Consider the following 14,436-nt stretch of genomic DNA (forward strand, 5'->3'; position numbering starts at 1 on the left):
GGGACTTCCCTGGAGGTCCAGTGGTTAAAACCCTGAGGTTCGACTGCAGGGTCATGGGTTCGATCCCTGGTGGGGGCACTAAGATCTCATAAGCCACGTAGCATGCCCAAAATAAACAAGAAAATAATACACACACCTCCCTTTTCTATCCCATCTGCATCTCCTTGCCCCATGTAGCCTGTATTACAATTTGATGGGTGTATGTACATGTGTGTACGAGCTGAAGGAGTCTTTTTATAAATATTATGGTATTTTACATATTACTTTGCAGCTTTTTTTTTTTTTTACTTAATTGTATGGCTCTGAGATTTTTCTGTATTTTACCATATTCCTTACTGATATACTTTTGTTTCCAGTGTTTGCTAGTAAAGTCTTTATTTAAAAAAAATAGTACTTCCAGTCCAGTTGGTAGTTTCAATAGTCCAGTGTCTTTAAACTTGTACAGAGAATAGGAACAGTCATGAGTGAATAAACTGTAATGCCTTTGAAGGACTTCCTTGGTGATCCAGTGGTTAAAACTTTGCTTCAATACAGGGGCACAAGTTCCATCCTTGGTTGGGGAAGTTTCTCACGCTGCTCTGTGGGCCAAAAAAAAGAACAATGCAAAAATAACTAGAGCTCAAAGTTTCTTAAGAATTCAGCAGAGCCATATTCCTTATTGTGATGGTTTCAATGGAAAAAAAAAAAAAAAAGAAACTCCAATAGGACAATGTACTTATTTCAGCACATAGAACTTACACCCAAACCAGAAAGGATTTCTGATTTATTAGCATTAAATTCCTTAAAACGTCAATTGAATGTTGCCTGTAAGGCCTGGTGGGATGGACTCCGCTTTAGCCTTTAGCTGCAGCCCTGGGACTGTATGAGGCTCGATGAACACTTGCATTTTATTGCAACTTATATAGATGGGGAAACAGTGTAAACTGTGTCAGACTTTATTTTTCTGGGCTCCAAAATCACTGCAGATGGTGACTGCAGCCATGAAATTAAAAGACGCTTACTCCTTGGAAGGAAAGTTATGACCAACCTAGATAGCATATTCAAAAGCAGAGACATTACTTTGCCAACAAAGGTCCATCTAGTCAGGCTATGGTTTTTCCTGTGGTCATGTATGGATGTGAGAGTTGGACTGTGAAGAAAGCTGAGCGCCGAAGAATTGATGCTTTTGAACTGTGGTGTTGGAGAAGACTCTTGAGAGTCCCTTGGACTGCAAGGAGATCCAACCAGTCCATCCTAAAGGAGATCGGTCTTGGGTGTTCTTTGGAAGGAATGATGCTAAAGCTGAAACTCCAGTACTTTGGCCACCTCATGCGAAGAGTCGACTCATTGGAAAAGACTCTGATGCTGGGAGGGATTGGAGGCAGGAGGAGAAGGGGACGACAGAGGATGAGATGGCTGGATGGCATCACTGACTCGATGGACATGAGTCTGAGTGAACTCCGGGAATTGGTGATGGACAGGGAGGCCTGGCGTGCTGCAATTCATGGGGTCGCAAGGAGTCGGACACGACTGAGAGACTGAACTGAACTGATGAATCCAAAATGTTTTGAGTTAAAATCAACCCTTGGGCAAAGAAAAGCTGATGAAATTTATTTTAGACACAGAGCAACATACCCGACGTGACAGCCCTCCGATACCTTGAGAGATTTAACTGTTTTACAATAGTTTTGGTGCATCCGATTGTTTTATTTCGTTTCCAAAGGATTTTTACTTCGACTATAGCTATGAATGCTTTGTCAATTATTATTTGTACATTTTACCCATTAAATTTAGCAGCAAATAGCTTGTATTTGAAATCCAAAATGAAAGCAAACACAATAATCTGAACAGATGTGTGCTGGTTAAAAAACATCTCTGGGGCTACCCAGCAGCATTTGGGTCATGCACACATGTGTGTGCTCTGTCCTTTGAAAAGAAATCTATGAATTTTATTTAAAAATCAGTTTGAGGCAAACAGTGTACAGAAAGTCCTGATGTAAGTAAACGTTAAGTACCTATTGGTTTATAGTTAGAATATCCAACTTTAACTAAATAACAGTGATAATTTAAAGATAATGTGTTCAAATATTACAGTACCAATTACAAATGTGAACTTTGTAATTCTGAACATAAAAAGCAAGTGTGTGTGTGTGTGTGTTAAGTTGTGCTCAACTATTTGAGACCCCATGGACTGTAGCCAGCCAGGCTCCTCTGTCCATGGGATTCTCCAGGCAAGAATACTGGAGGAGATTGCATTTCCTCCTCCAGGGCATCTTTCCAACCCAGGGATTGAACTTACATCTCCTGCATTTGCAGACGGATTCTTTACCAGTGAGCCACTTGGGAAGCCATAAAAAGCAGTAAAACTTCCTTATTGTAAATTGTCATCAACACTCACAAACCTCTCTCCAAAGCTCCATCACACCCTGGGAGATGACAGGTCCACTGGGAAGCTGAAATAGAAGACAATGGAGTTAGATCTATCAGAAAACCTAACCAGTAGAATAATATTAGTGGTAGCATTAACAGCGATAGCAGGAGTATTTATCATCCAACTTAATACATGAAACATTGGCAATTAAACTCTTAACAGGATTTTGGTATTTATAGGAATTAAAACTTGAGAAAAGTCTGTGTAGGTATTTTCATAGATGTGGGTCCCCTCTCTCCTAATGGGTTAACCCTTCTTGGAGGCAAGAACTAGAAAGAGAATAAAAACCCTTCTCCAGGGTGCGTTAGGCTAGGAGCACATGCAGAAGGTGGGGTGCCACCGCAGGGCAGCCAGCTCACTTGCCGGGACCAGTTTTTGCCCTCTGCAGCCCTGGGTGTGGTTCTGAAATTCTATCCCGGTTCTAGCACTTCACAACCCCACTTGGTGCCTTCACCTCTTTCTCTTAGAAAGCCGGGAGCTGAGTTATTGCCAAAGCACAGTTTCTGGTGGTTTCTGCCATGGGGTTGGGAGGCTGAGTGGAATGGGTTTTGGTGTCAGACCCGCATAGGCTCAGCTTTTGGTTCCTACTTTACACTCTCTAGCTGTGGGATCTTAGGGGATTTCTGTAACTTCCTTAAGCCCTAGTGTCCTCAACTGAAAAATATGAATAGTACCAGAGCTACTCAGCCATGCAGTTATTGTAGTGACAGAAGCAATGCATGTGTCCTGGTTCAGAATAACAACGTGGTCACGTCAGCATCTCTTTAGATTTATTGTGAAATACTGCGGTTCTCTTTCACAGATATATTTATGAGTGTGAAATTTACCAAGTTAAAAAGAGTGAAAACAAATATTTGCTCATCAGAGAAATGATAAACTTAATGCAAATACTAAGGAAAACTTTTATAATGGTTGTATTTTATCATGCAAACATAAAACTTTTAGACAACCTTATTAAAAGTGAAGTGCTTGAAAAGTAAGCAAAAGCTATGTAGAATGAAGACTATTTCATGGTAAGTAATGAAAAATAAAGCAAGATTATTTGACCTTTTTATCAGAGCTCAACTTCAAAAAAAGGGGGGGGGTTCAATGGTACCATGGTTTAAAGGTAAGCTTATTTTTATTGAAAATTTTGCAGCTACTGAAAAAGCTCTCCCCCATCTTTCTTTTTCTTAAAGGAATTGCGAGGAGGTAATTACAAGCTAAGGGGCTTCCCTATTCAGGAGGTAAAGAATCCACCTGTCAATGCAGGAGACTTGGGTTCGATCCCTGGGTCAGGAAGATCCCCTGGAGGAGAAAATTGCAACCCACTCCAGTGTTCTCGCATGGAGAATCCCAAGGACAGAAGAGCCTGGCAGGCTACAGTCCATGGGGTCACAAAAGAGTCGGACATGACTTAGCAACTAAACAACAACAGATCCGGTTCCACGGTGGAGAGTGGAAATGCAAGGAGTCATGGACGGATCCCAGTAACCAGAGGTGATAGTGACGGGGTGGGGGTGGGGAATGGTGCCCCTTACGAGTAGTAGGAGAGGATCGGACTCGACTGAAGGAGGTGCTTCTAGGGCTTTGTTTTGCGTGTTGAGTTTGACACGCCCAGGGCACATCTAAGTGGGAATGTTCACCAGTGGAACTGCTTCACGAGAGGACACAGAGACTAGAAGAGGGCCCAGGACCCAGCGTTGAGCAGATCTGACATCTGGGGGACCAACGGGGAAGGCAGAGCCAGCAGAAGAGCATGAAGGAGAGGCCAGTGCAGGAGGAGAAAACAGGGACGGGCGAACTGGAGATGCCCAGGGACTAGTGTCTCAAGAAGGAAGACAGGCAGGACTTCCCTGGTGGCCCAGTGGCTAAGACCCGGGGGTCCCAATGCAGGGGGCCTGGGTTAGATCCGTGGTCAGGGAACTAGATCCCACATGCCGCAATTAAGACCTGATGCAGCCAAATTAAAAAGAAGAAGAAGAAAGGTCAGGTCTGTCCAGTAGAGTGCCCTGGTGTTGGCATATGGAGGTGGGGTGATCAAGCCATGCACAGCTCCAGGGTAGAGACCGGCAGCTGGAAGCTCTGCTGGTGAGAAAGTGGATGCAGGTCTTGTAGACAGCTCTGCTGCAACCTCTTCCTGTTTGCCAAGTGGGGGAGTCAGAACAGGACCCCGAAGAACCCTGGGGCAAAAAGATGATGATTTCCCCTAATTAACCACCCTCAACCCCTGAGCCCAGAAACCTTCTCCAAACAGGAGAGCATCTTCCTCCAGCTTCATCCCCACCACCCTCATAAATGCCCAGCTGAGGGTGGGTGTGCGAAGGGACTACTTGCTTTGGGTCTCAATGGGGAGACGTCTGCTCACTTTGTTGCCAGGCCCCTCTCCCCTCCCTCTGCTAACAAGCCCACCCCCTCCCTCCACACCTTTCCCATTTGGGCTAAACTCCCGGTGAGTTTCTATCACTTACAGCCAAGCGACCCTGACTAATATACTTTTTCTTCTGAAACGGTCCAAGGTCAGCTCTCCTTGACTTTCTCCCTTAGCCAGCAGTGAGGTTGGAGGACATGAAAGAAACACTGGAGGGTAGGAGATTAAAGAAGAGAACTTGGAAGAATGCAGTTGTTCTCACAACGTTTTGATTTTTCAAATTTTATTTTGTTAAACTAACCACATTATGGGAAATTGCCAATAGAGGAATATTGATTTTTCAAAGCATAGCAGTGCTTTAGGAAGCGATTACATGGCTTTTATTGAAATTGCAGAATCGCTGTATTTTGTACGTGCCGTCTGTAATGGCCTGGTGGTGGGGGGTGGAAGAATGTGTAATATAAGAAAAGGAATAGAAGGGATTTCATTAAGGGTAAGATGCTAGAAGAGGCAGCTCTTACGTAACTGGAGAAGGGTAGAAATTGAAAACCAGGAACAAAGGGAAACAAGAGAAATGAAATAAGATGCAGCAGATTTAACTGACTGTCCCACCTCCAGTCAGTTAAACTCTCCTCTGCAGACTAGACACGTTTTCTCTATTTGTAGCAAAGCTTCAAACTACAGGCTGGCTTCAGGCCATCAGAGTGACTCCAACCACAATGATGACACTTCCTGGAGTCCAGCTTCCAACCGGACTTCCCAGTTGGAACTTCCAACGTCCCCCTCTCCCCTCATCTTCCCACGTCCTGGCACCAAAAATTTTAGAAGATGGAAAAGGAGAATATTCTTTCCTTTCCCTTTCGATGCTTTCTGTGATTCCCAACAATATGGTCCCCAACTGTCCCCTGATCCCCACCCCTGCCCCACTGCTTCCAGGCAGTTTCAAGCCAGGGGAGTCTGGGTGGGCCCGATGAATGCATGTCTTTTTCTCTAAAAGACCTTGTGGGAAGTCCCCACTATCCTATGTGGTAAAAACATGGTCTGTTCTGTTCATTCTCTATTTCTAGTGCCCTGCCCGGGGCCAGGCACGTGACTGACAACATTTCTCTAATAGTGAAAAATAGATAAATGTGCTTCCAGTTACCTTGAAAGGAATTTCCCCTGTTTGTTTTTGTACCCTTGTCACTTGGGGCAAAATTCAAAACAGCAATATGACTTTTCGCAGGGTCGTGAGGCTTTAAAGTCAGAGGATGGGATCTTGGCAAATCTGAGAAGCTGACTCTTAGAGTCTCCCTGGTCGTCTGTCCCCTTTCCCCACCTCTCATTTCTCTGGCTTCCCCATCCTCCTTCTCCTCTCATCTCCAGGGCTCAGCTATGAATTCTGCTGCCTGAAATATAGCCCTAGAGGACTGAACTCTCCTAGAATTATCGGAATTTTAGTAAAAGCTCTTGAGGACCAGCACAAAAGAAAAACCCTAAGCAATAAAATGTCCAGTGGGTGGGACCAAGTGATTTAGGAGGACTTGAATTTTCTATTTCAAACCCAAACAGGCAGCGAATGTTCCAACCATTCATCAGGCTGGGTCTGTTCTCTGATGAACCAAATTGGATTAGGACCTAGAGATATGAGATTGCCTTTAACCAGTAACTACCACCCCTGCATCCATCCGTTCATCCATCTATCCCATTCACTTGTTCATTCACTAAAGAAAAACTCATGATGAAAAAGACAACAACATACTAATTCTCTCACAGCTTACAGACTCAGGGAGAGACAGATGGTGGCCAAATAACCCAGCAAGTGAAAGGAATTCCTCAAAAGGAGAGAGGCTATGGGAGTTTATCACAGGGTCTTGCCTGGTGGGCAGGGGAGGGAAGGGGCTGGAGGGGTAGGGGGTTGGGGGGTGGAGGGGTGGGAGAAGGATGGCGAGAGGGGCTTTCCAGATGAAGGAGAACTCTATAGAGGAGGGAGTGTGGCTCCTTTGAGGCCTGGAAAGCGAGCTGGAGGGGCTGGAGGGGATGATTAGTTGGAGGGGAAGCCGGAAGCCAGACGGTTCAGGCTCTCTGGGGCCATGATGAAGATTTCATTCTTATCTTAAGATCAGCAGGAAGCCATTGAGTAGTCTAAGTGGAGACGGACAGTGATGTTATCAGGCTAGGATGTGTTTCACATCTGTTCATGTCTTACTGTGCCTTTCTTCTTTGAGCTCCTAAACCAGCACGGCTCTTCCTAGGGGAGGATGCAGGCTCTGCTTTCCTGAACGGCAAAGACAAAAGACGGGGTCAAGGTTTGGCTACTGGCTTCTGGTTTGGCTACTGGCTTCTGGTCCAGAGATAAAAGCTGTGAGAGCCGGAGCTCTGATTTGTAAGCGCAGAGCATCCAGGGAATCAAAAGGCAATGTCCCAGGGGCTGAACGTCAGGGACTGAAGTTCATCCACAGTGAGCAGATCTTAACCCGGACTGTATGGGGTGCGGGGGCAGGGGGCGAGGACAGGGGGAGCCTGAGCACAAAGCCAGAGGGACTTGCTGGCCTGCGGGAACTGTACAGAGAGGAGGGCATGGAGGGACCGTCCACCCTCTGCCCCAGAAGCGCCAGGTGGGACCCTGACCCACGTGGCAACCTGTCTATACCCTGGGAGAGTTCACGGCTGGGGGCTGCCTGGGCTGAGGGACCATCTTTCTCTCTGCGTGCTCTCCCCACATCCTAAGCCCAGCAAAAGGGACTTCACCCTTGTTCAGCCCAAACAGACTGTCCCCCTTGGGTCAAAGGCTCCTGATATGTGTCAGTTCTGCCCCCAAGAGTTCATGGTGAAATGGTAACCTGGGTGTGCCCCAATGGGGACAGGGGCACCGTGGATAAGGAAGCTTCCATTGTCATAGAAGAGTGAGAATCAAAGCATCAACTGGGCCAAGAGATTGGCGAGACTCTTTAAAATGAGGCTGGTTCTTTTCAAAGGTCATATTAGCTGCAGGGTGGAGCGCTGTACACTAAGGGGCCAGAGCCAGAGAGGTGTGACCAGGCAGGAGGCTTTGCCGAGGTCCAGGTGAAAAAGGGGCCAGAGCCTGAGCTAAGATAATGGTGGTCTTGCAGACAGACAGATATGATTAGGTTCCAGAGATATTACTGAGGTAAACTGACGGCACTAAAGGGAGGAGTAGATAGGGAAGTACAAGATAATTATACTGATTAGGTTTGCACTGCAGTGAAATAACAAACAGTTATCAGTGGTTTCCACTGTAATATTGGGTAACCCAAATTCTCCATGGTTACAGTGATCATTTCTTTTTCTTGTTATACGTCTCAGGTTGGTTGGGATCCATGCATTTCCTTTGTTTTTAAATAGAATTTTTAAATTTATTTATTTGGCTGTATTAAAAGATAGAAGGTGGGAGGAGAAGGGGATGGCAGAGGATGAGATGGTTGGATGGCATCACCGACTCAACGCACATGAGTTTGAGCAAACTCCGGGAGTTGGTGATGGACAGGGAAGCCTGGCATGCTGCAGTCCATAATGTTGCAAAGAGTTGAACACGACTGGGCAACTGAACTGAACTGACTGGGTCTTAGTGTCATATGCAGGATCTTTAGTTGCAGCATGTGAGACCTAGTTCCCTGACCAGGGATCGAACCCAGGCCTCCTCACCGAGAGTGCATAGTTTTAGCCACTGGACCGCCAGGGAAGTCCCCATGCATGTGCTTCTCATTCTAGAAGCTGCAGTTACCTGGGGCAAGCTCTTCCATGGTGGACAACAGAAGGACAAGAGGCCAAGCCAAAACACACAAGCACATTTCAAGACTCTGGTGAGAAGAGGCCTGAAAAGAGTCTGCTCATATACTATCAGCCCAGGGATGCCAAGTGGCAGAGGGCAAAGACAGTGGGACAGGGAATCAGACCCCGCCCCAGGAAGGTGAGGGTACATGATGCTCTCGATCTCGGGAGCTGCAGATGGCCCCTAGGGTTCTGGCTTGCACTAGATAGACTGTGGTTGCCCTTCACTGAGAAAGTAAACACCGGAAGTGGGGATGTTCGGTTGGGAGGTGCCTTGAATACCAGCGTGGCCGTGTCCTTGCACTTCAGCTCTCACCCCCACCAGCCTCTGCCCACTCCCAGGCCTTCTAACAACCTGCACCTCTCGGGCGCTCCCTCGCCCATCCCCACGCGGCTTCTCATTATTTTCTTACGAAAGAGCTAATAACCTCATTTTTTTGCTCAAAATTCTTCCCAGGAATCCCCACTGACTGTGTTTTAAAGTTCAAGTTCTTTAATCAGGCACACGAATCTTCTGGGGTCACACCCTGACCTTTTTCTCTGGTCTCATATGCCCCAGGAACATCTGCCTGCCGTCACATGAAAGACCCAGCAAGTGCCACCCGTGACCAGTCCACCCAGGGAACAATGATAAATAACAAAACATGGTTGTTTTAAGACACCACGTTTTCAGGTGGTGAGGCACACAGCAATAGATAACCAAAATGGAAACTGATACCAGCAATGGGGTGTTGACATTTTAAAACGTAAATCGTAAGGCCTTGGCTTTAAGCCTATGCCACGGCTTAAAGAATTTTAGGAAGATTGTTATTAGCTCTGAAAGAGCCGTGAGGAAATTGCTATTGGAAGCTGGAGGGGAAAAAAATATGGATGTAGCAGCGGAAAGTTTAGTAAAGCTGTCACCTGCTAAACTGTGACAGATGTGGAAATGAAAGGTGGAAAAGAAAGCTGTCCATGACCAATGGACAGTGGGTTTGGCTAAGGAAGTGTCGGGCAGAATGTGGAAAGTGCAAACTGCTGTCTTTCAGCAGGTAAGGGACAGACAGAAAGGAACTAAAAGAAGAAATTTTCAGTTTTCAAATATAACTCACGGAATATAATTTTCAAAAGCCAGGATTTTCTGGGTTCAGAATTAAATTGTTTCACACTCCCAGTCTTTCCAGAAAGACAAATTATTCTCAAAGTAAGATGACCGTGAGGGAAAAGGTCCCCTCTTTCATGACTCCAAGAATATTTAGAGCACAACTCCGAGACCTCTCAGCCGGTCAGAAGGCTTCTAAGACTCTCACGGGTGGGGTCCCACAGCGTCCTCCACTGAATCTCAAGCCAGATGGGGCCCCGTCTCAAAATATCTGTAAATGTGACTTTTATAAATTCCTGGTGAATCTGGGGAAACCCACACTGTGTTTACAAGGCTTGTGTTGATGGGTACATCACCAGTGTGAACTTCAAGGGGCAGAGATGGTTCAAAAATTAAAAGAAGCTTCTGGACCTCCAGGCTGGTGTGGGCAGGAAGCGGACTGTGGAAGCCGCTCAGCAGCAAACCAGGAAGGACCCTTTGCTGCAGAGAAGGAAAGATGCAGAGACCCGTGGAGAATAAGCCCCAGGGCAGGGCTGTGAGCTACAATAGAACCGATCCTGCCCCCTGAGAGACCCAGGATGCTTGCGTCCTCTTTGGTGTTGGCTGGATAGGAGCAGGGTTCAGAGCCCGGGCAACAAACTCGGTAAGGACGCCGTTACCTTGTCTTCGTTCAGCCTCTCGTCGTGTCCGACTCCTTGCAGCCCCATGGACCATAGCCCGCCAGGCTCCTCTGTCCAAGGGATTCTCCAGGCAAGAATACTGGAGTGGGTTGCCATGCCCTCCTCCAGGGGTTCTTCCTGACCCAGGGACTGAACCCACATCTCCTGTATCGGCAGGTGGGCTTTTCAACAGTGAGCCACCAGGGAAGCCCAGCCTCTTATCATTTCTGGGTCTGCAGAGCCCAGGCACTCTGGAAATGTTTGTTGAATGAATGAGTTTATAAAGGAGGCAGAATGGTATGGTGGGGGGCGGAGGGAAAGCACAGGGTATATTTATCTAGGTGATCTGAGGGCCAGCTCTGTCATGCACACCCTATGGGACGCTGGCCAAGTCCATTTTCTCACTCTAAAGTGAGGCTACCAGTCTGTGTATCTCCCAGAGCCACTGTACTGAACACTGTAAAAAGCAGCTATCCCACCTATCCTGACTTAACGTGATTGAAATGACAAAGCAGAAAGCAGATCAGGGATTTCCCAGGGAGGTTGAAGAGTGAGTAGGGGCTGTCACAGGGCGACACGAGGGGTCCTTCTGGCAGCAGAAACATTTGGTATCTGTCTGCATCCGGGTCGATTTTCTGGCTGTGATTTGCACTGTGGTTTTTCAGGATGAACTCACTGGAGAAAGCTGAGGAATCTCTCTGTATGATTTCTTGCAACGTCGGTGAATCTGCCGTCATCTCAAGATTAAGATTCTAAGATTCATTAAGGTTATACAGTTGGATCAGAAATCCATAGAATAACAACTTGTGTTTACGGATTGCTCCCATTGCACCAGTGTATCTGATTTATTCTCATACTATAACATTGTCATAAAGGAAAAGGAGAAGGGAGCAACAGGAGGAGGTGGTTGGATGGCATCACCGACTCAACGGACATGAGTCTGAGCAAGCTCCAGGAGATGGTCAAGGACAGAAGAGCCTGGTGTGCTGCTGTCCATGGGGTCACAAAGAGTTGGACACGACTGAGCAACTGAACAACAAATACCGTCGTCGTCCTACTTTATGGATGATAAAACTGGGCACAGGAAATAGTAAGGCCACAAAAGCAGTGAATGTCATATTGCTGAGTTTGGAGTCCAGGACCACTGCACCACAGTTGCCTCAGGTAAGGACAACACGACACTCTCTGCATTTGAACCCGACACAGCTCAACCCGAAATCCACCTTCAGCTGTATTTAGTTAAGTGCAAAGATCACCAGCTATAAGGTTCATTAAGAAGTCATTTTCAGGACTTCTTTGGGGGTTGATGAAAATGTTCTGGGATTAGATGGTGGTTATAGTTGTCCCTGGAGAAGGCGATGGCACCCCACTCCAGTACTCTTGCCTGGAAAATCCCATGGACGGAGGAGCCTGGTAGGCTGCAGTCCATGAGGTCGCTAGGAGTCGGACACGACTGAGCGACTTCACTTTCACTTTTCACTTTCATGCATTGGAGAAGGAAATGGCAACCCACTCCAGTGTTCTTGCCTGGAGAATCCCAGGGACAGAGGAGCCTGGTGGGCTGCCGTCTATGGGGTCGCACAGAGTCGGACACGACTGAAGTGACTTAGCAGCGTAGTTGTACCTATCTGAGGATACAGTAGAAACCACACACTGAATTGGACACTCTAAGCAAGTGAATGTCATGGTGTGTGAATTATATACCAATCAAAAAAAAAAAAGCCCTCCCTCCAAAAAAATCTCTTGTGGTTTGGAAATAAGGAATTGGCCTCTGGTGGTGGCAATGGAGGTGGATTCCCCCGGCGGCTCAGCCGTAAAGAATCAGCCTGCAGTGCAGGAGCCGCAGGAGATGTGGGTTCGATCCCTGGGTTGGGAAGATCCCCTGAAGGAGGGCATGGCAACCCACTCCAGTGTTCTTGCCTGGAGAATCCCCATGGACAGAGGAGCCCTGCGCGAGCCCTAATCCAGGGGGTCACAAAGAGCTGGACACGACTTAAGCGACTTAGCATGCAGGCATGGTAATGGAAGTGCTACGGAAATTTCTAAGAAAGAATGAACTTATTAAAGAGAGGTGGGACCGTGGCAGAGGCGTTAAGATGCCTGACGTTCTGAGCCTGCGGACAAGGAAAAGGGGAGGGAGGCCCAGGAGGTGGTATAGAGGTATTGAATTTGAGATGACAGCAGCCTGTCCTGGGGACCGCTGGTGGATACATCGGGGGTCTGGTGTTTGGAAGAGAAGTCACAGAAGTATGGGATCAGAAGGAGATGAGATATCTCAGGAAGATGGAATCAAGATGGAAGATCAATTATTAGGAGGAGATGGGGCCGAAGGAATTGCTCTCCTGCAGAAAAATAGAGCTCAGCGTGTGAAATCGTCCATCTCCGGCAACACAGAGAACTCACATTTTTCTTCTCTCCCTCAAAGGGCAAAACCAGATGCAGTGAGAAAAGAATGAGGCTCAGAAGTGCTGGTAAGAAAAACCATGTTTCCCCAGGGAAGCATGTCACTTGGTTTCTCCTCTGTACCTTTGCTGCTGCACATTTTTGTGGTCCTGAAAGGAGAATTTGAGTCCCCAAAAAGGTGACTTTGGTGTCTAAAAAATTAATACAGTGTTCAATTAATACATGTTCAAAAAAGTAACGCATTGTAAAACCCAGCTTTTCTTAAGCTTATGAGTCGAACTTAACAAAGCTTATTCTTTTATTTAAAAATTTATTTAAATTCAAGTAATTTTTTACAAAAGGACTTTAGAACTTTTCAAGTTTCCCAAGTGGCTCAGTGGTGAGAGTCCGCCTGCCAATGCAGGAGACACAGGAGTCGCAGGTTCAATCCCTGGGTTGGGAAGATACCCTGGAGAAGGAAGTGGCAACTCACTTGCCTGGAGAATCCCTTGGACAGAGGAGCCTCGAGGGTTACACTCCATGGGGTTGCAAAGGGACATGACTGAGCACACAGGCAGGTTAGAACTTCTGGCTAATTAAACTCCCCTGAACATTTCATAGTGCATTTACAAGGAAAATATATTTACTTTTCTTTTTTAAGCACTTTGCTTGTCCAATGAACAAACCTTTCCCCAGTACTTAAATCATGCTTGCAAAATTAGTACGTCGGCCCTTATACATATGATGAGAATGAAATTCTCTTGAGCAGGGGTCGCTGGCTGCCTCCAGCCGCCCCACAGAACCGAGTAGCCTGGGAGTGGCCTGTGATGGCACACTTTTAGGAGAAGGTGGGCACAAGAAGGTAACTGTCCCCCCATAAAAAGCAGGAGAACAAGCCTGGCTGACTGTGGACACTGTGCCAACCTGCTTGTGGGAAAATCCCAAATTGTCCACACAGCAGGACCTGCCGTGTGTGTGTGTGTGTGTGTGTGTGTGTGTTCAGCCACTGGGTCGTGTTACCTGGGAAGCCTCAAATCACCTGGGGGTCTGGTTAAAAGGCAGATTCTGACTAGGAGGGCTGGGGGTCCTGGATTCTGCATTTCTAACACATGTCCCCAGGTGATGCTGATGCCGCCAGCCCCGGACCCCACTCTGAGGAGCGAGTGAACGGGGAGCAGCATCCTCTTCGGGGTCTCTGCAGGCCGTCCCTCCCATAGGAAGGACCCCTACCTTGTGGCCCAGAGTAAACATTCATTACATGGCACCAAGCGGGTCATGCAGTTCCCTGGTGGCTCAGCTGGTAAAGAATCTGCCTGCAGTGCGGGAGACCTGGGTTCAATCCCTGGGTTGGGAATATCCCCTGGAGAAGGGAAAGGCTACCCTCTCCAGTATTCTGGCCTGGAGAAATTCATGGACTGTATAGACCATGGTGTCGTAGAGTCAGACACAACTGAGTGACTTTCCCTTCACTTCAAGTGGGTCATAGATACAGCAAAGAACACAATCAGGGGCAGCGTCGACCGTGGGTCGATGAGGTTAAGGAGAAGCCTTGACCCTCGGGCTATCGGGGCAGTGCTGTTGGGACAGTCGAGGGTGGCATTTGACCCCGCCCTCTCTCTTCGACGTTTGGACCCATGGCTCCTGGGGTGGGGTGACTTGGGATGGCGTTTCTCCACCTTTACATTTGACAAGGGGCTCTTGGCGGTGCCTGTGGGTGGCACACAGGGTGCTCCACCTAGCCCCCAGGTGCGATGCATCCCCCCTCTGCTCTAGCCCCACGGGC

This window comes from Bos mutus, chromosome 12 (genome assembly GCF_027580195.1).
Source record: "Bos mutus isolate GX-2022 chromosome 12, NWIPB_WYAK_1.1, whole genome shotgun sequence".
Taxonomy (NCBI): domain Eukaryota; kingdom Metazoa; phylum Chordata; class Mammalia; order Artiodactyla; family Bovidae; genus Bos; species Bos mutus.